The sequence below is a fragment of the Peromyscus californicus genome, unplaced genomic scaffold (genome assembly GCF_007827085.1).
Source record: "Peromyscus californicus insignis strain IS unplaced genomic scaffold, ASM782708v3 Scaffold_22__1_contigs__length_63687245, whole genome shotgun sequence".
NCBI classification, from domain to species: Eukaryota; Metazoa; Chordata; class Mammalia; order Rodentia; family Cricetidae; genus Peromyscus; species Peromyscus californicus.
The window spans coordinates 38,931,942-38,958,518 of NW_026294525.1; the positions used below are offsets into that span (position 1 = coordinate 38,931,942).

Below are 26,577 nucleotides of genomic sequence, written 5' to 3' on the forward strand. Positions count from 1 at the left end.
TTTTGAAGATGGTGTTATTAGGAAGATTGGCTGCATACTATGAGTTCTCTTTCTTTCCTCTTCCTCCTCTTCCATCCCTTCCTCCTCCCTATTCTCATTTTTGAAAGACCTGTCAGTTGTGCTTTGTTAAGTTCCAAAGGTTTGCAGTTTTAATAGAGAAGCTGACTGGCAATGTGAGTACAGAAGTTTTCTTTCTCCTTTTATGTTTTAACAAGGAGAGATTTTTTTCCCCCCAATATCAATGTAGTCTCTTTCCCTACTCCTGATTCACTAACGGTGGCAGGGTGATCGCTTGATTGGAGGGATTGGTAGATGACACGAGTCAGGCTTACTCAGCTGCTTCTTTTCTCACCCTTCTTTCTGGTGTTTTATTTCCTGCAGAGAGTCTCAGTTGTGCAGCCAGCTTACCCATGGCTGGGTTGCTCAGTTTGGACAAAGCCTCTGATTTTAGTCTTTTCCACAAATGAACATTGCATTCTTAGGTATCTGTGTTGGCAGCAATTAAGGAGGAATTTGATTCTTCTATTTTACACCTTACTCTACAGCACATCTTGTTCCTGGGGCTGGAGAAATGGCTCAGTGGTTAAGAGAACTTGGTGCTTTTGAACAGGATTTAGGTTTGATTTCACTTAATGGTACCTACATGGTGGCTCACAAACATCTGTAACTCCAGTTCCTAGGGATCTACCATTCTTTTCTGGCCTCCTTGGATAGCAAGTATGCATGTGGTACCTAAACATACATGCAAGTTAAAATTATGTACATTAAAAAAATAAATGAATAAATAAATAAATAAATAAATAAATAAATAAATAAATAAATAAATAAAAGCATTATTCTTTTTTTTTTTTTTTAATTTATTTTAATTTATTTTGCAATACAATTCAGTTCTACATATCAGTCACGGATTCCCTTGTTCTCCCCCCTCCCGTCCCCCTCACCTTCCCCCCAACGCCCCCCCCCCCCCATTTCCCATCTCCTCCAGGGCAAAGCCTTCCCCACAGACTGAGGTCAACCTGGTAGACTCAGTCCAGGTAGGTCTAGTCCCCTCCTCCCAGGCCGAGCCAAACAATCCTGCATAGGCCCCAGGTTTCAAACAGCCAACTCATGCAATGAGCACAAGATCTGGTCCCACTGCCTGGATGCCTCCCAAACAGATCAAGCCAATCAACTGTCTCACCCATTCAGAGGGCCTGATCCAGTTGGGGACCCCTCAGCCATTGGTTCATAGTTCATGTGTTTCCATTCATTTGGCTATTTGTCCCTGTGCTTTATCCAACCTTGGTCTCAACAATTCTCGCTCATATAAACCCTCCTCATTCTCGTTGATTGGACTCCCAGAGATCCACCCAGGGCCTAGTCATGGATCTCTGCATCCAGATCCCTCAGTAGTTGGATGAGGTTTCTAGCACAACGATTAGGGTGTTTGGCCATCCCATCACCAGAGTAGGTCAGTTCAGGCTGTCTCTCGACCATTGCCGGCAGTCTGTTGTGTGGGTATCTTTGTGGATTTCTGTGGGCCTCTCTAGCACTTTGCTTCTTCCTGTTCTCATGTGGTCTTCATTTACCATGGTCTCCTATTCCTTGTTCTCCCTCTCTGTTGTTGATCCAGCTGGGATCTCCCGCTCCCCCAAGCTCTCTTTCCCTCGACCCTCGCCTTTCATTACCCCCACTCATGTCCAGGCTGTTCATGTAAATCTCATTCCATTTCTCTGTCATTGGGCGATCCCTGTGTCTTTCTTGGGGTCCTGTTTTCCGGGTAGCCTCCCGCATTATTCTTTATATGACAATCATGCCCCAGTAATCATTTTGGAAGGAATAAATCTGTGAACTGTGGCATGCAATACTCAGGTCAACAGACAGAAGAATTCTGTCACTCCTTACAATTTCTGTTCTCTTTGTAATCAACAGTTCTTTCTAGTCTAGTTTTCTCTGTTCATAGTTTTGCATTTTTGTAGCCAGAAGGTTTCTCTGGTCCTGCAGTCCCGTGGCCCACTTATAAAATAATCACTCAGAAGCTTATATTAATTATAACTGCTCGGCCATTAGCTCAGGCTTATTACTGACTAGCTCTTATACTTGAATTAACCCAGGATTCTTATTTATGTTTAGCAACGTAGTTTGGCACCTTTTCTCAGTTCTGCTTTATCATCTTGCTTCCTCTTTGTCTATCTGGGAACTCCTCACTCTGTCCTTTCTCTTCCCAGAATTCTCGTTGTCTGCTTACTCCACCTATACTTCCTGCCTGGCTACTGGCCAATCAGCATTTTATTTATCAACCAATCAGAGTAACAGATATTCACAGCGTACAGAAAGACATCCCACAGCACACTTTCCAGAATCTCATAGAACTAAAATCATATAAAAGGAATCATATCATTTTTAAAGCACATTTTCTTTCCCAGCATAATGTATCAGAGAGTCATTCACTTTGGCACACCCTGCTGCTGGGTTTTTGTTTTTGTTGTTGTTGTTCAGTAATATATCTTTGTAAGAGATTATCACAATTTAATGATTCATCAGTTAATGGATATTTGGGTAATTTCTGGACTCTGATGATTATTAATAAAGCTGCTGATAATATTTATATAAATGCTTCTGTGTGACTATAAGCTTTTACCTAAAATAAGTAAGTACCTTCAAGTATAATGACTGGGTTATATTGATAGTTGTATATTAAACTTTACTAGAGTATCAAACCATTTCAAATTGCTAATTTGTATTCTGATATATGCATTCCATTTACTTTGACTACTTCCTGCTACTTTGCAATATTGTATTTACTTTTTAATTAAAAATTTAGCCATTTTAATAAGTATGATCTAGTAACTCATGCTTTTAATTTGCATTTCCCTAATGACTAATAATTTTGGGTATTTTTCATACAATAATTTGATTTGTGTGTATTTTCTTGGATGAAGGATCTGATATACTAGTTTGCTCATTCTTTTATTTTGGTCTTTTAAAATTCCTTTTGAGATTGAAAAAATATTAAATTGTATGACAGTTATGTGCATGTCTGTATATATGTGTTCCACAGAGCCCAGAGGACAATCTTTAGGAATCAGCTCTCTCTTTACATCATGTGGATCCCAGAGACTGAACTCAGGTCTCCAGACTTGGTGGATAGCATCCTCCCTCATTGGAACCCTCTTGTGGGACCAAGCTTGAAGAAATCTTGATATCATCTGGCTGTAGATACTGTATGAAAGATTTGAAAGTATTTATCTTATGTTCTATTATAGTTGCTTCCTTGTTTTTGTTTTTGGAGAAGTACAGACATTTTTCTGTTGATGAAGTTCAGCTCATCTTGGTTTTTAAGATGCATTTTGCTTTCTGGTCTGATTTAAGAAATCGTTGAGGGATTGAAAATGTAGCATGGCCAGGAGAGGCTTGGCACTGATGGTGCCCTGGGTTCCCCAACACAATGGTAAAAAAAAATCAAAGAAGCAAAATTCTGCCTAAAAGTAATAAATATTGTGTCTTATGCTTTCTTCTAGCAGTTTATTTTTAAATTTTAGTTTTTATATTAAGACCATAATTCATTTTGACTTAATTTTTATATGTGAAGAAAGGGCATGGAATTGAGTGTATAGGGAGGTGGGGAGGACCTAGGAGGAGTTGAGGGACCAAAAAGGCATGATCAGACTAATTGCATGAAATGTTTTTCAATAAAAATAAATATATCTTTTTTGACATTGTAGAAATTCAACAAGTGTTATGTCTTAAAGACTGTAATGTACAGATAGTAACAATTCTGAGAATGAAATTTTTGTAGTTTGTTGCATCAAAATCCATCAATGTATCCTGCATATATATATATATATATATATATATATATATATATGTGTGTGTGTGTGTGTGTGTGTGTGTGTGTCAACTCATGATTTCATAAAGACAGACATTGATCATTTGGAAATTGCAAGATCACCAGTCTTGGAAGCTTTCCATGTGTTTTACATGTTGTTAAGAAGCATATTTTTAGTATTTCCAAGAATCTACAATCTGTATCTCTATATTTGGAAGAGCTCAATAACATCATGTGGCTGATAGACATTAAGCCAAAGTTTTAACTTTTGCTTGAAAGTTCAAATGCTATCCCTGGCATCCCATTTGAGTTCACCTTGAAGTGACAGCCATTTTCATTCATTCATATGAAAACGTTTGACAACATCCATGCTTTATCTGTCAGGTGTTTTTTTCCAAGTGAATATCATGTTCTTTGAAAACACAGCTAATTCATTGTACAAGTGAGTAGCTCAAATTCTTTTCCTTCATACTTCTGTATGAAACAGAAATGTTTCTTTTGTCTACTTTTCCTCTCTGGACTAGGACCCCATAGGCTGCAGACCTGTGCAGGCCCTGTACAGTCTGCCTCCATCTCTGTGGTTTCATATGTGCATCCATTCTGTCCTGCTGTGTTTAGAAGGCCTTGTCTCCTTGGTGTCCTCCATCCTTCTGGCTCTTACAATCCTTTTGCTTCATTTTCTGTAAACAAGTCTTAAGGGCAGACCCCATGCCCAGCAGTAGATGCCCACACAAAATGAACTCAATGGCATCTATGGAGGTTGTTTCTCTCATGCTTTTTCAGACATTTTTTAAAAAAAACTTTACAGGTCCTTTGCATATACATTATAGCTTCTGTTTCTGTGGTTTTTTTTTTTTTTTTTTTTTTTTTTTTTTGGTTTTTCGAGACAGGGTTTCTCTGTGTAGCTTTGCGCCTTTCCTGGAACTTACTTGGTAGTCCAGGCTGGCCTCGAACTCACAGAGATCCGCCTGGCTCTGCCTCCCGAGTGCTGGGATTAAAGGCGTGCGCCACCACCGCCCGGCTTGTTTCTGTGTTTTTATAGGACTCCTGTGTGTATGAATACGTGTGTGTCTGTGTCTACATGTGTGTCTCTGTGTCTGTACGTGTGTCTCTGTGTCTATATGTGTGTCTCTGTGTCTTCATGTGTGTCTCTGTGTCTACATGTGTGTCTCTGTGTGTATAGGTGTGTTTCTGTGTCTACATGTGTGTCTCTGTGTGTATAGGTGTGTCTCTGTGTCTACATGTGTGTCTCTGTGTCTGCATGTGTGTCTCTGTGTCTACATGTGTGTCTGTGTCTACATGTGTGTCTCTGTGTCTATATGTGTGTCTCCTGCTTTTTCTTTGGCTCTTTTTCTTGTTCGTTTTATCCTATTCTGGTTTGTTTTTCTTTTACCTTCTTTTATTTTATTTTTATTATGCAGATGCCTGTTTGTTTTCTAACTATTCTAATGAGAGACAAAAAAGTTGTGGATCAGGATGTGGAAAGTATCTCTGAGAAGTTGGAGGAGGGGAAACTGTAATCAGAATATATTGCATGAAAAAAATCTATTTTCAATAAAAGGAAAATAGAGAAAAGAGACACATTTCTTTTGTATATGTTCTAATTTGTGAAATAGAGTATTAGAAGGATGGATTGTTAGAGAGTTGAAGTTTAGTAAGATCAATATATTTTGATTTCCAAAGGTAGTTTCCCTCCTTCCCCTCCTCTGTGGTCCACTGGGGTTCAAACTCAGGCCTTGCATATGCTAGGCACATACTCCTTCACCGAGCCACATCCCCAGCCTGATTCAGGGAACATGCCTCTCTTTCCCTTTTCTGTCAATAAGTGTTTCTAAAGAACACCAGAACAGTTTATTTAGTGCACTTTCTTCATTTGGGTCGACGCCACAGCAGTTTAATCTACCATTGGGTTTGCACCTTCAGTGCCTATGACAAAACTATGCCAATGAAAAACAATGTCTTAGCATTCGGAGGGAAATATTTTTAACCCATAAAACTCTTAAAAGAATCATGAGGACTGCCAGTGGTTCACAGACCACATGTTGAAAAACATTGGTTTAAGATATTGAAAAGGGATGAAGAGTGAGAAACCACAGCAACTTCAAAAATAGCAACTGCAGGATGTGTGTGTGTGTGTGTGTGTGTGTGTGTGTGTGTGTGTGTGTGTGTGTGTACATATGTACTAGAGGAAAGAAACTCCATTAACAGGCATGTGTCACTGGCCAAGAAACTCCCCAATAGGAGACACACAACACAGCCTGATGCTATAAGTTGAAAATACCTGGTCTCAAGAGTGGCTTTTAAGGATGACAGGGTGGGTAGCCCAACAAGAACCAGCAGTAAGCCAACCTTGAATGCACATTGGGGGTTTGTGTCAGCTGTCCCTCCTCATGTAAGGACAGCAGGGTTTATGATCCCCACAGCATGCCTGAAACTACACAGCACTGAGACCACAGCCACTTCACTCAACTCCTTTCTGGCTCTTCTGATCGAGTGGAGAACTATTCCCTTTTCTATTAAAAGCTTGTCATGGTACCGCTTCTCATTTGAATATCTAAATGACCATCATGGCTACTTTTGAACGCAGGGTCATCTTCTAAGTAAATTAAAGGTTAGTTGAAGATGAGTGCTATGATAGCCAGTCTAATAACTCAGGCTGCTACAAAGTGACCAGCAGACGGGCATTGTAGACTGTATGTATGCACTGCACAATGGGGTGAATTCCTTCTTGGAAGAGACTCTGTGGTTCTTCATTGAGACCATATCACACAACTCATAATGACATGCAGCAGGACACGTAAGAGTTGTTTGGTTTGGGGAATTTCGTATGTACTATTTTCACATGATGATTGGTCGTGAGTACCTAAGACCATGGAAAGTGAAACTACAGATGAGTGTCCTATTGTATTTTGAACACAATCAGCAGCTCCAATCATCGCAGAAGATAAGTACTGAATTTTATAGACGAGCAAATGCAACGGAAGGGAAGTTAGGAGGCTGAAGATGGAGTTCGCAATCAGAGCCTGCAATGAAACCCAGCTCTGTCAGACTCTAAAGGCTATAGATTTTCTATTTTCATGAGTGCTTTAAACAAAACACATTTGTTTGCTTGTTTTAGCAGCAGTTTATCAGGACAATTTTAAGTCGAACACTAAAAGTTCTCATATAACATCAACACTCATGAAATCTTAATCCAGTGTTTGGAGGTTCTCAGAAGCACTTCTAAAGCACTCCTCAGGGAGAAAACAATCCCGGTGCAGCTGCTTTCCATGCACAGACGTCACCTAACGCCAGCCACTTTCTGTCTTTGCCTCTCTCCTTTCATTTGCCTTGATACAGGAGATTGCCACCCCAAGCAAGAGCTATTCCAAGTGGTAACCAGGCTGCAGGAACTGCCTGTGGTTAACTCTACCTTGTGTAGCTTCAATTTTACATGGATAGAAAAGCCCTTGTTATGAGAGAAATGAGTTTCTTCCTCTCTGTTATCCAACCTAGAAGACACCGGTGGCCTTCTCACTTAGTTTGACTCTGAATAAAAAATATTTGTACAGTCAATAGGATTTCATTGGAGCATTTCAGCTAGAGTGAAATCTAGCCATGCAACCCTTCAGTATATCACACACTGGGCCATACATCATCCACATAGGTAGTTTACAATACATTATGTTGAGTGTTCTGTAGGCTATCCTAGGCTTTACCTTAATCCCTCAAAGGGGTACGCACTAAGTTATTTTGAATTTCCATGGATTTGTAGGTGAAGAAAAGATTCAAAGCAGGTGGAAGAATATAAACTACTTTGTCTTTTAGGAAGAAAAAATAAGCTATTTTTACTTTTAGGAAATTAATTTATCAACAATGGATACATTTACAAAATACTCCCACACCTAATGCTCTGGGAATATTGTTGAAAAGGAGGCAGGATGGTTGTAGGACCCAGAGGATCAGAAAGTTTGTTGTCAGACTGTGTCTCCTAGTCATATCAGATCCTACACCTATAAAGTCTTACTGACATGGCTGAACAAACATGGGCTGAACAAGGACAGCAATAATAGACATGCCAAAGTAGGTGGGGAAAAGCTCACAGGGCCTTAGCTCTACCCAAGGAACTAGAGGCAACTAAGATATAGTGAGAGCAAGAGAAATGATCTTCCCTAGAAAAAAGCCCACCAATTGGTTATCCAACACGAAATGGCCAACCCTGAAAACATACATTCCGGTAACATTATACAGACATTGAGGAATATATATGTTTATGCACATACATATTTACATGCAATAACAATTAATGAAAGAAGAGGCCATAAATCTGAAAAAGAGATAGGAAGGTATTTTTGGGAGGTTTTGGAGGGAGGAAAGGGAAAGGAGAAATTGTGCAATTACATTATAATCTTTCAAAAAAAATGGTTGAAAGACAAATAAATTAATAACTAGATGGAGGTAAGAGACCAGGACAGTCAAGAACCACCAAAAGATATAAAATATACAGAGTCAGTTTAAATCATTCAAAGAAGTTACCAAAAAAAGAAAAAAAAGGTAAGAGAAAGTCAGGAGAGAAACATTCACATTTTGATGAATGGTCTACTGGAGATATAACTGAATCAGAATGCCTGATCTTATAGCTCTTGGCTTCCTCCAACCTATAGCAAGTACTAAAGGAAACATGCTACAAACCACACCCTACTAGAGTGAAAGCACACTCAACTGGATTGCTTCACATCTGTCTTAGTTAGGTCTTTCATTGCTATGAAGAGACACCATGACCATAGCAACTCTTACAAGTAAAATATTTAATTGAGAGGGCTTGCTTACAATTTCAGAGGTTCAGTCCATTATCACCATGGTGGAGAGCATGGCAGTGTGAGGCAGATGTGGTGCTGGAGTAGTAGCTGAGATTCCTATATCTTTCAGGCAACAGGAAGAAGACTGAGACACTGGACAGTACTCAAACACAGGAAACCCCAAAGCCTGCATCCACAGTGACATGCTTCCTCCAACAAAGCCAGACTCACTTCAACAAAGCCATACTCCCCAATAGTGTCACTTCCTATGAGTTTATGGGGTCCAATTACATTCAAACTGTAACATTCCACTCCCTGTTCCCCATACACTTGTAACAATATCATAATACAAAATGCATTTAGTCCAACTTCAAAAGTCCCTATAGTCTATCACAGTCTCAAGAACATTTTAAAGTCCAAAATTCAAAGTCTCTTTTGGGATTCATGCAATCTCTTAATTGTAATCACCTGTAAAACTCAAAACTGAAAAGCAGATCACATACTTCCAATATATAATGGCACAGGATATACCTTACCATTCCAAAATGCAGGGAATGTAGCATAGCAAGGAAATACTGTACCAAAGCAAGGTCAAAAACCAGCTGGGCAAACTCCAAATTCTGTATCTCTGTGTCTGATATCAAAATGTTCTTCAGATCTCCAACTTTGTTCAGCTTTGTCGACTGCAACCCACTTCTTTTTCTTGAGCTGGTTTTACTCCCTGTAAGCAGCTTTCCTCAGCAGGTATTCCACAACTCTGGCATCTCTAGAATCTTCGGTTCTCCAAGCAATCTTAGCTTAAACTTCACAGCTTCATGCAATGGTCTTTGACATATGCCTGACCTCAGTGGCTTGGAATGACTTCCTTAGACATGGAGGCAAATTGTATAATCTGTTTCTTCTATCCTTAATTCTAAAGTCAGAACCACGTTACTGAAGCTGACAAGTTCTGCTACTTGCTGGGGCTGGAACATAGCTTCCTCACTCAGTTACATCTTTACAAACTTTCTGTATTTGACCTTCACTACCTAAACTTGGCTGTCCTGAAACTAGATCTGTAGACAAGGATGGCCTCAAACTCAGAGATCCATCAGCTTCTGCCTTCCCAGTGCTGGGAGTAAAGGCTTGCATCACCACACCCAACTCTAAACTGTTCTTTAATTCCTTTTCACAAGTTGGAAACTTAGCTGGGTGGGATCTTGCCCTGAGGTCACTACTCCCTTTATTCCATTTCTTAATCTATTTATCTCCTTGAACACAGAATTTAGCTCCATTCCACTCTCTGGTGATCTCTTTCTCTTCAAATATTTTTCCCTGGCTTTGCTTGTTCCTTTTCATCATAAATCTTCATCAGAGTAACACTAATAACCACACAACAGAGTCTATACCAAGGTGTTTTGAGATTTCCTCTGCCAATGGAATCAACCCAAAACTCTTCACTTTAGCCTCAGGCAGACTCTTTGGACATGGGTAAAAGGCAGCTACATTCTTCATCAAAACAATGCAAGACCAGTCCCTAGGCCACATGCTAGCATTCTTCTCTGAAACCTCTTGATCCCCACAGTTCATCAAATCACTCTCAGCACCACTGCCTTTCATGCTCCTACTAGTGTGGCCATTAAGCAATGCTTAAAGCGTTCCCATGCTCTCCTAACCCTAGCTCCCAAAGACCATATTACTCCAAACAAAGACATGGTCATGTCTATCACAGCAATACTCTACTCCTGTTACCAACTTTCGTCTTAGGAATTTTCATTACTTTGAAGAGACACTATGACCATGCAACTCTTGTAAGGAAAACATTTAATTAAGGGGACTCACTTACAGTTTTAGAGTTTCAGTCCATTATCATCATGGCAGGGAGCACGGCAATGTGCAGGCAGGCATCGTGCTGGAGTAGTAGCTGAGAGTCTTACATCTTTTAGGCAACAGGAAGTTGATTGAGACACTGGACAATACCCTGAGCATAGTAAACCTTGAAGCCCATGTCCACAGTGACATACTTTCTCCAATAAGGCCATACCCACTCCAACAAAGCCACACCTCTTAAAAGTACCATTTCCTATGAGATTATAGGGCCCAAGTACATTCAGACTACCACAACATCTGTCCCACTGGTGGGGTGAGACAGCTGTGCGTTTTAGTCATACCCTAAAAATACTTAGAACCTTTTAGAGAAATCACTATGAAGTATTGGAAAATAACTTTTATAATTAATATACTTATCTATGGGTATTATTTTATAAAGCATCTTTAGATAAGTCTTGCCTTACATTACTAGGATAAATGTTAAACATTCAAAAATTATGAAATTTCAAATTATAACTGGATTTGCTTAGTGCCTTAGTTCCTATTGTTCCAACTAGAAGCAAATACTCAAGGCTGCTGGTTGTATAAAGAAAGCAGGCTCATGTGGTTCACCATTCTGGTGGCTGGAACGTCCAGCATGGTGTTGCAATATGATGGAAAAGTGGCAAAGGAACTTTTGGAAGGTTGTACATGACAGACACATTAGCAGACAACTGAGACAAGGTACTGGACTTTGTGATAAGACAGTCACTGGTGGCTTTCAGAAAGCAGATCAAAACGGAAAGATAGAGTGAGTTATGAGGGGAGGAGAGGAGTGAGGCATAAAAGACCTTCCTTTGAGAGTGCATTGATAAGCAGCGAAAGCCTGAGTCAGCAGCATCTGGGAGCAGTGAGGCTGAGCCTCTGTTCCTTTAAATGAAAAGCTTCATGTCAGCAGAAAAAGAAAGGAATATGTAAGAAATGGATAGTTGAGAGAAAGTTCTGGGGCCACTCTCTGGCTCTGGAAGGTGTACTTTCTGAACTTGCATACTGGCTCTGGAAGGCATACTTTCTTTTTTTTTTTGGTTTTTCGAGACAGGGTTTCTCTGTGTAGCTTTGTGCCTTTCCTGGAACTCACTTGGTAGCCCAGGCTGGCCTCGAACTCACAGAGATCCGCCTGGCTCTGCCTCCCGAGTGCTGGGATTAAAGGCGTGCGCCACCACCGCCCGGCAAGGCATACTTTCTTGCTGGAGATAAACTTTGGGAACTTGTTCTAGCTTTGCCCATATGCAAATTCTTCTTTAGAAACAAAAGAACCCAGACTTCTGCTGCAGTTAGGGTTAGAAGGAATAGGCAAGAAGGCATCTCCTCCTCCACAATGGTTAATTCTAACATTTTTCTCTAGGTCTTAATCTCGTTTTAAAACAAAAGCGGAAATACAAGAGAGAAAGAAACAGAGACAGTGAGTCAGATAAGAGAGTCATGTGAACAACCAAAACAAACTCAGTTTAAAAAAATGGAAATCTATATAGAATCCAGAAGTCCAGAAAACTCAAAGAGTGAGCCAACATCTGTATATGCAAATCTGTTTTTCAACAATACTGAGATTTAATTTTCCTTCTTGTTCCCTTCTAAGTTTACAGGGGAATGTTTACGAAGGCTACAAGATGCATGATTATGCAGCAGAGCTAACACAGAAGCAAGTATTAAAATGAACTAGCCTCTACTGAAGTAGACAGCAAAGCCGGGACAGTACACACAAGGAAGTTATTATTGCTTTTTAATGGATGTATGCTTCTTATAGTAACCCAATATCACTGTATTTCTGTTCTTAAATGAATTGATACATACATATTTTAAATACCTTCTGTTTTAACTTTTATATGGTAATCAATAGGTAAACCCATATATGCCCAAGGCCCTGAAGTCCTTGTTAGTTCTTAGCACAGTAAAGAGGATTTCAGAATACACAGGGTCAGAATCTCCAATCCAGTCAAACAAAACTTTCAATATTTGTCACTGTCCACTTATTTTCTTCCACCAAAAGTAAACGACGCCACCGGAAAACCACCAGTTTCATTTGCCTGTAGACACAAGCAGGTCTGAAACAACTGGCATATTTGCACCCCACCACATTAAATGAAATGGTGTCTGAGGACACAATTGCAGAAGGGGAAAAAAAAAAGTACCTTTATTCTTTGTACACTGGCAAATTCCTCTCCTTGGTGACTTAGCATATCCGGAACCCTTTCTACAGTATTATGTGGGATTCCAAGAGCCTAAACTTAAAGGAATTCATGTCGATTGTTAGACTTTCCAAAGGAACTGAAAAAGTCACTACACATTTATGTGACTGTGACCTGAGCTTTCAGAAAACCCTCAAAGGCACCAGATCTTAGGGATTTAAACCGTAATGCTAAATTTCTGCACAGCGACAGACACTAAAACAGCCCAGAGATAAAATGTGAGATCTGCCTAGACACAAGTCAGTTCACTCAAATGTCAGGCACCATGCGCATCTCATTGGCTTATTATCTGGAGAACTCATGGCCGTGCATTTGTTGACTGCTGTCCAGAGGAGCTAACAGCTGCTTCACAAATACAGAGGAGTGACCTGCAGGGGTTTTTAAGGCACAGGCTATTATTTTACCAGAAAACAGTGCAAAGATTATCTCCAGTTAGGATATATTTTTTTGCCATTAAAATAATGCAATGGAATTACCCAAGAACCTGTCTGCCAGCTGCGGTGACTGGCACTGTGAATCTGCTACACTTTAGAAAGGAAGAACATGAAACACCACGTTCAAATTATCTTCCTCTCATTAAGTCTTAATGTAGAAAGAGAAGAGAGTTAAAAAGCAACTAAAACAAACACAGTGTTTCAAAAATATTTCTTTTCCCCCACTGACCAGATTGCAATTTACAATCCTGCCATTCCATCAATGCTATCCCGCTTCCCTGTGCTGCCTAAATGTAAAATTGGCCAGGTTTAGCATAATAGCTGGCTGCATAAAACATGAGATTGCAAATGTCACTGGAAAAAGATGATGAATGGCGGGAAGATATTTATATACACTCTATACATGTGTTGACTAAACCGCTTGAAGGAAATCTGTTAAAGCCAACGGTTTCAGGGACAGATTTGGCTCTCAGAATGACTTTTTGTACTGCAGGCATCTAGGAGTGTAGGGTCCCCTACGGTGGCATTGTTTACCTTGCCCCTTATCCCATCCCTTGCACCACAGCCCTCCTCTCTGCATCATTGCTGCTGTGTACCCCGGAGTCAGATAGTGACTCACATCACTGTTGAAAGTCTGCTCTCCACTTGTGTTTGATCTGTCCTGAGATCCTTACTTTATTGTCCTTTCTGGGTCTAGAAGGATGTTGGATCTGGACAATGCCTTCATTATCCACCCACGCTGAGGCAGAATCACATCTAGGATGGGGAAGTATTCAAATCATGCTGACCTTAAGTTATGTACTTAATCTCTGTTTTTCCTCCCATGTTCATGTCTTAAGCAAAAATAATCATGAAAATAGGTTATTCCATTTCCTCCTCTGCTACAAAATGTGGCTGGTAATCAAAATCACTATATTTACTAAAAAAGAAAGGATTTTGTGTGTGTGTGTGTGTGTGTGTGTGTGTGTGTGTGTGTGTGTGTGTGTGTGCATACCCCCTCTCTGTATGTGTGTTTGTGTATGCTTATGTCTGTGTGCATGTCCCCATAGGTACTTGTGTATTGTGTTTACCAGTGAAGATCAGAGGTCAGTCTGTACTGTTGTTCCTTGCTTCCTGTACTCAATTAAGTAAAAGAATTTCCTCCACTCTGTGCACATTATGTGTGTTATGCCATTACAGGCTCAAAGCAATGGGACAAAGTAACTATGAATTGAGATTCACTGAAACTAAGAACCAAAATAAACATTCCTTCCTTTTAAGTTGATGTATCTTATGTGTTTGTTATAGTGATGGGAAGCTGATGAACATATACAAAACATGATATAAAAGGCTGGTAATATAGATCCTCTAATACAAGAGTCAGTTTAATATCTGTTTGTCACTTGTGTGGAACAACTTTTTATGACCACTCAAAACTAGAACAAAAGCCCTACTATGCATTCTCAAAGCACTCACTTGCCATTTCCTTTTAGTAATCATGTTTGTGATTGTTAATTATTTAATCCATGGGCTTTTTTATATGCGCCATGATAGCAAATGCTGAAATTAGTCATTGGCACACTCAGCCATTCTCTACTCTGCATCCAAAGCCAGAAGGCAGCCTTCAAAAAGGGAAGAAGAGTGTAACGAAAGAAAGTATGGCATGGAAAGAAGAGCCTGCAGGAGAAATGGCTAATTTGAAATCTATACATGGTGCTTAAGTCCCAGCTTGTATCTTGCTGTTCAATCAAAGGCCTTCCATTATGTCTTGATTATATGTTTCGTGCCTATCACACTGTAGATACCTGTATGGGATCTGTGGGACTAACACATAAATCATGAGTCAGATATAAACCTGATGCAAAGAAGACATAACAGCATTATGTCTGGACTTCAAACATCTTCATCATCTTCTCCCCTACACCCTATTGCCAACATCACATTCACAGAGAAAAGCTCAGATTGAGACTGTTCTCCTGGAAGAGAAGAGTTTAATGAGTTTTGAAGCACAAACTATCTTTTCAGTTCAATCTAAGCATAATACAAACCTTACTACTGGTTACAAGGCCATCTGCAGTTTGGGGTAGTTAATATTTGCACTCCCATTTTTGTAAATTTAAACAGCAGCATCTTCACTTTTTGTTGGAATGAGCTATGTTGAAAATCCAACAGAATGAACTCAAAGTTAATCTAGGAAGGGGGTAATGCTCTTCTAACAAGAAGGCCTCCTTTTAAACCATCCCCATAGAAGAATAATGGAGGAGGCTTTTAGTTTTCTTAAAGTAACTACACCTCATACATTGTGCTTTGTGTCTGACCACAAATGAAGCAGTATTGCTTCCCAGAAGCAAAGCAAACAGTTTAAACCTAGATTATACAGAATCCTGCTAAGAGGTCCCAGGTGGGAGAAGGCACTGACAATGCCCTTCCTCTTCCTTCTCCTGTCAGGTTCTGCATCTTCTGGAGGGATGCTGTTAATTTGGTGCAAACTCAGCTATAATAGCTCAAGGGCTTTGTTTTGTTTTCCTTAATCACTCTAGTTACTTGAAGAAAAAAAGGAGCCTTGCTCTACAAACACAATTGGAAAAGTAACATTACCTGAGCAAAACTCAGTGCTTTTTAGAAGGCAGGTATTAAGGAAAAATGCAACACAGAGCTCTGTGCCTAAACAAAGGCAAACCACTTTAAAGAAATCTCAACTTGTTTGCACCCTGAATACAAAATTTCTCATGTTAAAATTACATTTCCATTATGTGTTACTTGATTAATGAAGTCCATAGGCTGTTTCTCATAATAGGGACCTTTTCACTATTCACTGTAGAAGATCAATAAGTGAACAAGAAAAATCATCAATATTTGGTCCCTTTATTGTGATGGGCAAATCTTCTGCATGTTATTATTATAATAATGTGCATGTGGTGCCAATATTTTGAAGCAGTAGTGACAAGATCTTTATTCTGGGTTTCACAAAGCTAATTATTAACAAATGAATTGGTTTATATAGCTTTACATCATGTAAAATGCTTTCTTTCAAAATGCAGTTCTCTAGGTATATGCCCAAGAATGGTATATCTGGGTCTTGGGGGAGAATGATTCCCAATTTTCTAAGAAAGTGCCATATTGATTTCTAAAGTGGCTGTACAAGCTTGCATTCCCACCAACAGTGGAGGAGAGTTCCCCTTGCTCCACATCCTCTCCAGCATAAGCTGTCTTCAGTGTTTTTGATCTTAGCCATTCTGACAGGTGTAAGGTGGTATCTCAGAGTCATTTTGATTTGCATTTCCCTGATGATTAGGGATGGGTATATACCCAAGGAATGCTCAATCATACCACAAGCTATGTTCATGGCAGCATTGTTTGTAATAGCCAGAACCTAGAAACAACCTAGATTCCCTTTAACTGAAGAATGGATAAATAAAATGTGGTACATATACACAATGGGGTACTACTCAGCAGAGAAAAACAATGACATCATGAGGTTTGCAGCCAAATGGATGGATCTAGAAAAAATCATCCTGAGTGAGGTAACCCAGACTCAGAAAGACAAACATGGTATGTACTCACTCATAGGAGGATACTAGATATAAAACAAAGGATGACTAGACTCCTACTCACAACTCCAGGGAGACTACCTAGAAAACAGGACCCTAAGAAAAGATACAGGGATCGCCCAATGACAGAGAAATGGATGAGGTCTACATGAGCAAACTGGACATGAAAGGGGGTAATGAAGGGCAAGGGTCGAGGGAAAGAGAGCTTAGGGGAGCAGGAGACCCCAACTGGATCAAGAACAGAGAGGGAGAACAAGGAAAAAGAGACCATGATAAATGAAGACCCCATGGGAATAGGAAGAAACAAAGTGCTAGAGAGGTCCCCAGAAATCCATAAAGATACCTCCACAATAGACTGCTGGCAATGGTTGAGAGAAAGCCCGAACTGACCTACTCTAGTGATAGGATGGCCAAACACCCTAACTGTCATGCTAGAAATCTCAACCAATGACTGATGAAAGCAGATGCAGAGATCCACGGCCAGGTCCCAGGTGGAGCTCCGGGAGTCCAATCGGCGAGAAAGAGGAGGGATTGTATGAGCGAGAATTGTTGAGACCAAGATTGGAAAAAGCAGAGGGACAAATAGCCAAACTAGTGGAAACACATGAACTATGAACCAATAGCTGAGGAGCCCCCAACTGGATCAGGCCCTCTGGATAAGTGAGACAGTTGGTCAGCTTGAACTGTTTGGGAGGCACCCAGGCAGTGGGACCTGGACCTGTCCTCAGTGCATGAGCTGGCTGTTTGGAACCCGGGGCCTATGCAGGGACACTTTGCTCAGCCTGGGAGGAGGGGACTGGACCTGCCTGGACTGAATCTACCGGGTTGAGCTGAATCCCCAGGGAAGTCCTTGCCCTGGAGGAGATGGGAGTGAGGGGTGGGCTGGAGGGAGGGGGGCCGGGAGGAGGGAGGACAGGGGAATCTGTGACTGATATGTATTATTAAATCAAATTATAAAAAAAGTTTAAAAAATGCAGTTCTCAGCCGGGCGGTGGTGGCGCACGCCTTTAATCCCAGCACTCGGGAGGCAGAGCCAGGCGGATCTCTGTGAGTTGGAGGCCAGCCTGGGCTACCGAGTGAGTTCCAGGAAAGGCGCAAAGCTACACAGAGAAACCCTGTCTCGAAAAACCAAAAAAAAAAAAAAAAAAAAAAAAATGCAGTTCTCAGTCATAGTTTTATATTACAAAATTAAGCAGCTAAAGCTTGGTTGATTGAAGAGTGATTTCACTTGTTTTAAAGATTGAATAATCCCTTGTGGAGCTGAACACTTGATATGAACCAAAGGCAGAGATCTTACCCTCATCATACCAATGGCCAGAAGCAAGAGATGAAGAAACTGTGGAATCAAAACATTTCAGTGTTTTCATCTGGAAACATACAATGCCTAACTCAAGGAGAGTGGTGGTATTTGAATTTACATTTATTATATACTCCTCCTTCTAAAGAGTTTGCAGCTAGTAGGAAGCATGTACGTAGACTAATAATTTCAGGTCTAAGGAAAAAATTAATGTACATGATTAAACACTACATTGATATTTGACCCCCCTGTAAATCAGTATAAAATAATAATAAAAAAAAAACCCCAGGAAGCGTTAAGTAGAACACAAACAAGTTAGCAGGTTGAGGTTGAAGTAAGAGAAATAGAAACTGATTTTTCAAAAGATATGAATGCTCTGCTATTATTGTATCCAACATCTTCACAAGGCTAACTTAATAATATAACAAGAAAGAAGAATGAAGTAAATTGAAAGATTTTTAGTGACTTTTCTGCTGGTAGAAGCCAAGGGTACCGTTTAAATTCTCCAGTAAAGGTCAAATGGAGTGTGATTCAACTTGCTTCTGACTTAAGATGTTGGAAAAATACTGAAGGCATGGTCACTTAAATCTTAACTTAATAAAAAAGAATTCCCCTCTCAATCTTGTTTTGACAGAAACAAGGCAGAAGGTGGTTTTTATTCCCTAATTGAAAACATGTTGGTCCATATAATTTAGAAACTATATTAAATAGAGTTGTCTTGGTAACACAATTGTAATATCCTAATACATATTAGATTTTGAACTATATTTGCTTTCTCTTCAATTGGGATAATGCATTGGCTTTTTGGAAAATGTGAATACTTGAAAGAACAACGCAAAGATAACAAAGAGGCAACAATAAGGAATACAGTGGAAAGGCTTCTTGGGTTGAGGGCTGCACCATGTAGTTAATCTGCAACCAATCTGTAATTTACAGAAAATGTCTAAATCTACACATTCTTAAATCATTTTTCAGTATTTTGATCTGGATCTTACTAAGTGTGTCTTGGAGGTTATCTGTATGCAGAGGTAGAAATAGCTTTGTATGTTTTTGTCGTAGAAGTAATTGGAAATAAAAAAGCTAACTTCATTACTTGTGGCTTCCCACTAGAATCTTATGGTAAAACATCATTGCTGAAGACATCACACACTTTGTGTGCAGGGCATGGAGAAATCAAGTTGGCACCAACCTAGAAGTTGCCACTCTGCTGGCTAGTTAGCTGTGACGGAAGGTTTCATATAGACTGCTGGGGCGAAATGTCATCAACAGTCTTGTAAACAGTTGTAAACCTTGTGAATTACAATCATGACTGGCCTGGCAAGATATGCCTGATGGTGCAGTATTGGTATGGATGGTATAGTGGTAACCAATAGCTTTCCAATTGAAATTAAAGTCTGCTCTTAAGGAGAAAACTCGTGTCTGGTATGATAAAATTATCCAGTAACTCACAGCTGGACAAGCCTTACTACTATTATTTTGTTAAATGCATATTCTTTTGCTTTCTAAATTCCTATCTCTCTACCTATACTTCAGCGTAGTTCTGAGATCTCATTAGAGTAGCTTCTCTGTGCAGCGGATGGCAGTTAACACAGACACTCACAGCTGGTCAACATAAAGAGAATACTGATGGTGAAGTTCTCAGCCCTAAATTGGACATCGATATCATACTCCCTCTTTGTCAAAGCTCAGGAAACATCATACAAGTGTCAGAAATGTAAGAGCCAGAGTTTTGGGAAGATTGTTGTGAGATAAAGTTTTCTAGATATAAAGGGGCTATTGTTCTCATGAAAGCATATCACCTTTGGCTGCTGCACAAGGCCAAGCCAGTCAATACTCTAGCGTGGAGAGAGAAAAAGCTCAGGAGGCCCTCTAACTAGCTGAGGAACAGTTGGCAGTTGATGGCTGATGGGAGCAGGAAAATGAATTTTCCAGTGGCATGGCTTAGGATAAGGTGTCCACACTCCAATGGATAGTGCTGTATAGCCATAGGTATGTGGAAAATACTAATGAGACTCAGTGGTCGCTAAAAATGAAACTAAGAAAAGAGACATGAAGTTGGGAGGGGAAGACATGACGGAGGGTTCCTGGAGGATCTGGAAGATGGGTTTAGGGGCATATGACCTCAATATATGGTACTTATATATGAAATTACTAAAAACAAATAAAAGAGAAGAAATATAAAAACTATTCACTTCTTTCAAATCTAGGAATTTGCAAGACATAGTTAGGACAGAATGCCTACCATGCCCCAAGCACCAGAGGTAGTGAATGCTTGGTAGGCTCAATGGAATGCTAAATGGAAGGGAACTTTGACTGACTGGCATCCAGAAGCAAAATACCATCTAACACGTAGTAATTTTGCATCAATTAACTGTGTATGTGCAGCATTGGTATTGTCTTGTGATTGCTACATGGCTGACCAAATTCCTAGGGGGAAAAAAACACCTAAGATTGTAGCTAGGAAATGTGCTGTGAGATTTCACAAAAGGATGCTCATATGAATCAGGACTGATGTGGAGACAACAGAGAGTGATGGCCAGTGTCCCTGAAGGGAAAGACCCATTTCGGAATAACATCAGTTAGCATTTGTTAACAGTAAGATGCACAGAAAAAGCACATCTTGTCCTTGAAGTTTCAGACCAGCTCACAGTCCAGTGTAAAATCGCACGATCATCTGCCTGCCAGTACGCCTCAAGAAGTTGTGTTTAGTCTTACAATTGTTTGGAAATCATTTTGGAGAAAGGAAAGAGGAGAAAAAAAAGGTACTTCTTGTAAGTAAAATTTTGAGTTGGAAAAAGTGACAGCAAACATGAAAAGTTTTTTTTTTTTTTTTTAGGTTTTTCGAGACAGGGTTTCTCTGTGCAGCTTTGCGCCTTTCCTGGATCTCGCTCTCTAGACCAGGCTGGCCTCGAACTCACAAATATCCGCCTGCCTCTGCCTCCCAAGTGCTGGGATTAAAGGCGTGCGCCACCACCGCCCGGCATGCGCCACCACCCGCCCGGCCATGAAAAGTTTTTAACCAGAAGAAAATTATGCTGTTCACTGGAAGTTTTAAATTGTTTCCTTCTTTTGAAGTTGGTGGGGCTTATGGGGAAAGGGAGCATCAGTTTTGGAAAACAATGCACTTGCTATGATGATTGCAAACTTGATTTAGAATCAGCTACCTGATTGCTGGGGCACGTGTCTCTGTGATGTTTCCAGAGAGAATTAACAGAGGGAGACGTTCAGAAACACCATCTCATGGGCTGAAAGTCTCTACAAAATCAAAAGGAGAAATAATGCAAGAGGTCAGCAGAGCCACGGCATTCCCTTTAACAATGCCATGAACTCCTCTTCTTTGATATGCCCTTCTCACCATGATGTGCTGAACCCTCTGAAACCATGAGCCAAGGTAAGTGTCTCATCCTTTACACTGTTTCTGTGGAGTGTTTGGCCACAGTGGTGACAACACCAAAACACTTGGGTCCTTACCCAGAAAGACGTCCAGATCACTTTTTGATCTCAGACAAACATTTGACTGAAACTCCACATTCACCCCCAGAGAATGCAGTAGAGGTGTTTCTGACTTAAAACACGTCCGACTGGGAGAATTGTCTTCCACACTGGCAGTAGAAATGCCTCAGTACAGCTTCTACAAACCTCTGATCTAGAGCAACATTGACTCTCCATGTGCTTGCCAAGAAAAAGGGAGTGTGAACTATATCTACAGGACAGAGACCGTGTCTACTCGCTGGATAGAGTTATTTGGAACTGGTTTTTGAGTGGTTTTCTTTTTGCAAGTTTTATTTTCATTTTAACTTTTATTTTATTATTATTATTATTATTATTGTGTGTGTGTGTGTGTGTGTGTGTGTGTGTGTGTGTGCCTGTGTGTACAAGGTGTATACTTGTGGAAGTCATAAGTCATTGGGTCATATGAAGCTGGAGTTACAGGTGCTTCTGAGTCACCCAGCATGGGTGCTGAGAACTGAACTCTGGTCCTTTGAGGGAGCAGTAAACACTCTTAGCTCCTAAACTGTATTACCAGTCCTTTCTTGTGTTTTGAATTTCTAAAGTTTTGAAGAGATAATAATGTTTGTCTTGAATTAACTTAAATTGAGCCGTTGTTTTTGTCTCTAGCTATACGGTAAGACTGAACATTCCTGATTAATGATACTATTTATTGGTAGGAGGGGAGTCCTTTTCTTCCACTTTCTTGTTGTGCAAGGGTTAATGTCAGGCTTGTATGACATCATCCTTGCATTAAAAGTATAACAGAGAAAGGATGGGCTTCTGATTTAGCGACATCATGTTCCATGAAGTGCCTGTCAGCATATGCTCCACTCCCCAAACCTTTCTCAGAAAAACAACGTCCACTCAGGTCTGTGTACGTGTACATGCACAGGTGTACAGAGGCCGGAAGTGGATATCAGGTGTCTTCAGCGATCACTCTCCATGTTATTCTTTGAGAAATGATGTCTTTCTTACCCTGGAAGTTGACAGTTAGGCAACACTAGTGGGCTATGGGGTCAGCCTCCTGCTGCTGGGGTAACAGGGCTGCTGCCACCACACCCACCGTTTTACATGGGTGCGGACAGTCTGAACGTCTATTCCCATCGCTTGTGTGCCAAGTGCTTTACCAACTGTGCCTGCTGCCCTGCCTGCCCTTGCTTCAAGCTTTAATGGTTCAGCTTATGCAGGTCAAGGTTTTGAGTTGAACTAACCAGAAATTGATTTAAATTCTGAGTACAACACTGCCAGATTTGCTTCCTAGAAGTACTTTGTGCGGCTTAAAAATTGGGGTAATGGTCCAACGACATACCTCACTGGGTTTCCATAAAGATCAAATGAGAAATGTTTATAGACCCCTTGTGTGTTTGGGACACAGATGATCAATGCTAGTTCTGCTCATAATACCACACTGGCCCAAATTAGAGCAATAAATATGAAAACTTTTGAATTTCTGCCCACTAAGGATTCATTGATGAAATGAAAAATATTTGGCCAAATGAACCTAGAGTTTGAAATTTCCCTTGTATGTGTCATTAAATATTTTTTAAAGTACAAAAACTGAGATTTTAATAAATGAGATATTTCTCTTTTAAATAAAAAAGGAAGAAGGATGTTTTTGTTTGTGTCTTCTAGCTAAATCCAGGAAGAAAAAAAAAATCCTTTTATTTGCCTTCTACAATGCAGGTTTTGGGTTTTTCCTTTGTCTGTTTTTTTTTTGTTGTTGTTGTTATTTCTTGGCTTTTTAAAAATTTCTTTTGTTGAGACAAGATCTCATTATGTGGCCGCAGGTGACGTCAGACTTGTGATCCTTCTGCCTTAGCCCCAGTGTGCTGACATGACATGTGCATGCCCCTGTACTTGTCTAAGGCGTAGCTCTTATTGGAGCTGTTTGAGAATAAGCAACAACAACAAAAAGTAAAAATATACAAATAATTATTCCAAAGCAGCATTTTAAAACTTTTATGAGGGTGTCAAGATAGCATAGTGGGTGAATTGAGTCCAATTTCTGGAACTTACATGGTAAGAGGAAAGAACCCATACCAGAAGACTGTTCTCTCTCTCTCTCTCTCTCTCTCTCTCTCTCTCTCTCTCTCTCTCTCTCTCTCTCTCTCTCTCCCCTCCTCTCTCACACACAGAGACAGAGACAGAGAGACAAGGAGACAGAGACAGAAACAGAGAGACACATAAACACACACATATGCATACAGAAAGAGAGAGAGAGACAGACAGACAGACAGACAGACAGAGACAGAGAGAAACAGACAGACAGAAAGACAGAGAGGAGGAGGGGGAATAAATAGATTTGTAAAAAAAATTTTTAATTACTACTTATTCCTGGACAACACTTACACCTGTGTTTAACCACTGAGATGACAAAACTCTGTTTTGTGGTTTGGGAAATGAATTACTCATTTTTTCCCCTTTTCAAAATGCTAGTAGCTCATTGTAAAATCTTTCTTCTGCCTATTTTCCCAAAGAGATGCAAAAGAAAAGTCTTATGTATCTAGATATTTAACCCAGTAAACTTACTGCCTTGGCTACCTTAGTATTCAATACTGAAAATTTAACCTTTTTTATAAAAAAGAACAGGCAGATTAGATGATCTCCAATGTTTCCACCACTTCTGAACTTTTATGAATTATCACAGACTTATCTGTGTATTGAAAGCAGAAGCTTGGGTTGGCAAACAACTGGATTAAAATTGACACACACTAGATCCCTCCAACTGTGTCAACTTTGAGTATCAGGGAGATTCTTGCCTACAGAATCATTCTGATTTCAGTGCTTGATGTGGATCCAAAATTTGCCAAATTCTGAGATCCAAGGAAAGTGTTACACAATCATAGGTTTTGAAATTTCACTGACAGAGGCTGATGCAAACCTAAAAATACTCTAGAGTTGGTTTATAATTTATTTAAACAAAGAGAGAGGTGAGCGATCCTGATGTTTTCCCTGGTATATAATTGCAACTCAAGTTTCTGCATATCAAGGAGTGTTTCCATTAGAAAGTGTTTTCCTTTTAGCGCTAATAGCTGTGTGTTTAGGTTAGAGATAAGTCCAGTGAACACAATCTGTAACTTCCATTCATTCGGTATACTGTTGTGCAACAGGTCACACTCAGCTTCGAGTGATCATCAACTGGAAACCAACTTCATTAACTACTGAGTAATTATCAACACTCTCATGAATAATCGTCACTGTAATTTTAGAAACAGCCATTTAGCTGAGACATCAAAGGTTACCAAACATTTCTCACAAAGTAATGACTCTGACCAGTGAAAAATGAAACCACATCTCCTCAGCAATTTGTTTTCAGATTAGTTAATCGAGTTTCCTACAGAATGGGTTTTATTTTTACTTCTTGGCTGCATTCATGTGACCTTGATTGAGAAGAAGAATTAGACACAGATGATCGACTGGCAGTGACTGATTTTCAAACTTGTTATCCCAGTGACCTTGTTGAAGCTCATCATGACCGCCAGGCAAGATCATCTCTTCCTTGATCAAATTTGGATGGGCTATCTTATTGACAAAAAAAGAGGATATCAACATTTTTAATTTTGCTTATGAAACTACTTTGGAAATGATTCTATTCTCACCTCAAAAAATGCTGTTAACATATTGGGAGTCAGAAGGGAAGAAGGATAGAAGAGAGAAAGGAATGTCACAGCCCACCTCATTTACGAGCTGGGACTCAAACTGACAAAGGAAAGAATGAAACTTAGAGCAAATGTCAACTTGATTTAAAGGACAAGAATGCTGTACAAATTCCCTGCTCCTCTAAACTTCAGTTATATTGTATACAACTAAATTAATAAATTAATTTACTGTGTTGGTGATGTACCTGAGTGTAGCTCACTCATTTGCCTATTGAGAGTGAAACTCTGGTTCAACTTCCAGAACCTCAAAACAATTTTCTTAAGCTATTTATTTATTTATTTCACATCCTCATCACAGTTTCACCTCCCTCCTCTCCTCCTAGTCTTCCCCCCTACCTCCCAGGTGCCCCCTCCTACCCATAAAAGGGCAGGCCTCCCGTGGATATCAACAAAACATGTCATATCAAGTTGCAATAAGACTAAGCACCTCCCATGTATTAAGACTGGGCAAGGAGACCCAGTATGAAGAATAGGGTTCTAAAAGCCAGTAAAAGAGTCAGAGACAGCCCCCGCTCCCACTGTTAGGACTCCCACAAGAAGACCAAACTACACAACTGTCACACATATGCAGAGGGCTTAGGTCAGTCCCATGTAGGCTCCCTGGTATTGGTTCGGTCTCTTTGATTCCCTATGATCCCATGTTAGTTGATTCTGTAAATTTTCTTGTGATGTCCTAGACCCCTCTGGCTCCTACAGTCCTTCTTCCCTCTTTTCAGCAAGATTCCCCAAGCTTGGCCTAATGTTTGACTGCAGCACCTCAAAATTTAATTAACTAAATCGTCAATTAATTTGTAGGTACAAACAACATCCAATTATTTTCATATGAGGAGAGACTGATAATACCAAATCTGTGTGTTTTTTCTTACCCTTGTATCCAGTTTAATTTAATGGATTCAAATCATTATGCTTCAGCATCAAAGCACTGTCTCACACATACCTTTATCTCCTAGTTCTATTCCTTTCCTAATTTTAGTCATCCAGTAAAAATTCAGTCTACATCAATATGATCTGTCTACCTTCTCTGTGACTGCTGGAGACCATCCTGTTTCATGTCCACATGTCAAAAGTCCCCAAGTGTCAATCCACCATGCTCAATCTCTCTTACTCTCTGTTATGTTAGGTTTCACATCTCCAACCCTATTCCTCTTCAGCTCCTATTACTCACTTTCCTTTACTCTTCAAGAGTGACCTCAACTAGGATGTCATTATCATTACCAAGAAAACCAGAATAACTTTCTAAATTTTATCAACACTAAAGTCGATTTGAAATCGAATCACCATCTCTTTTATTTTTTCCCTGTTATAATGGCGTTCTGTGTTGGGAACACAGCGCAAAGGGTCCTTGAACCCACATATCTTCAGAAGAAACGAGGAATGTTAAGCACACAGGATTGTCTTCTCACAGGAATGGACATAAAACATGTTCTTCTACCTAGAAAGCTGGGCATCTGAGGTGATTAACTACTTTGGGATCCACGTTATCTGTTGGGTCAGGTCATATCAAGCTCCTACAATCAGGACCAGAGGTGGATAGTAATCCAAATG

At 40.0% G+C, this 26,577-nt stretch overlaps 1 protein-coding gene across 4 annotated transcripts in view; it reads right to left on the minus strand.

The window, feature by feature from the left end:
- The window catches only part of Nkain2 (sodium/potassium transporting ATPase interacting 2), a 1,070,529-nt gene that overhangs the window by 277,413 nt on the left and 766,539 nt on the right, over positions 1 to 26,577 (minus strand). The window lies entirely within an intron of this gene.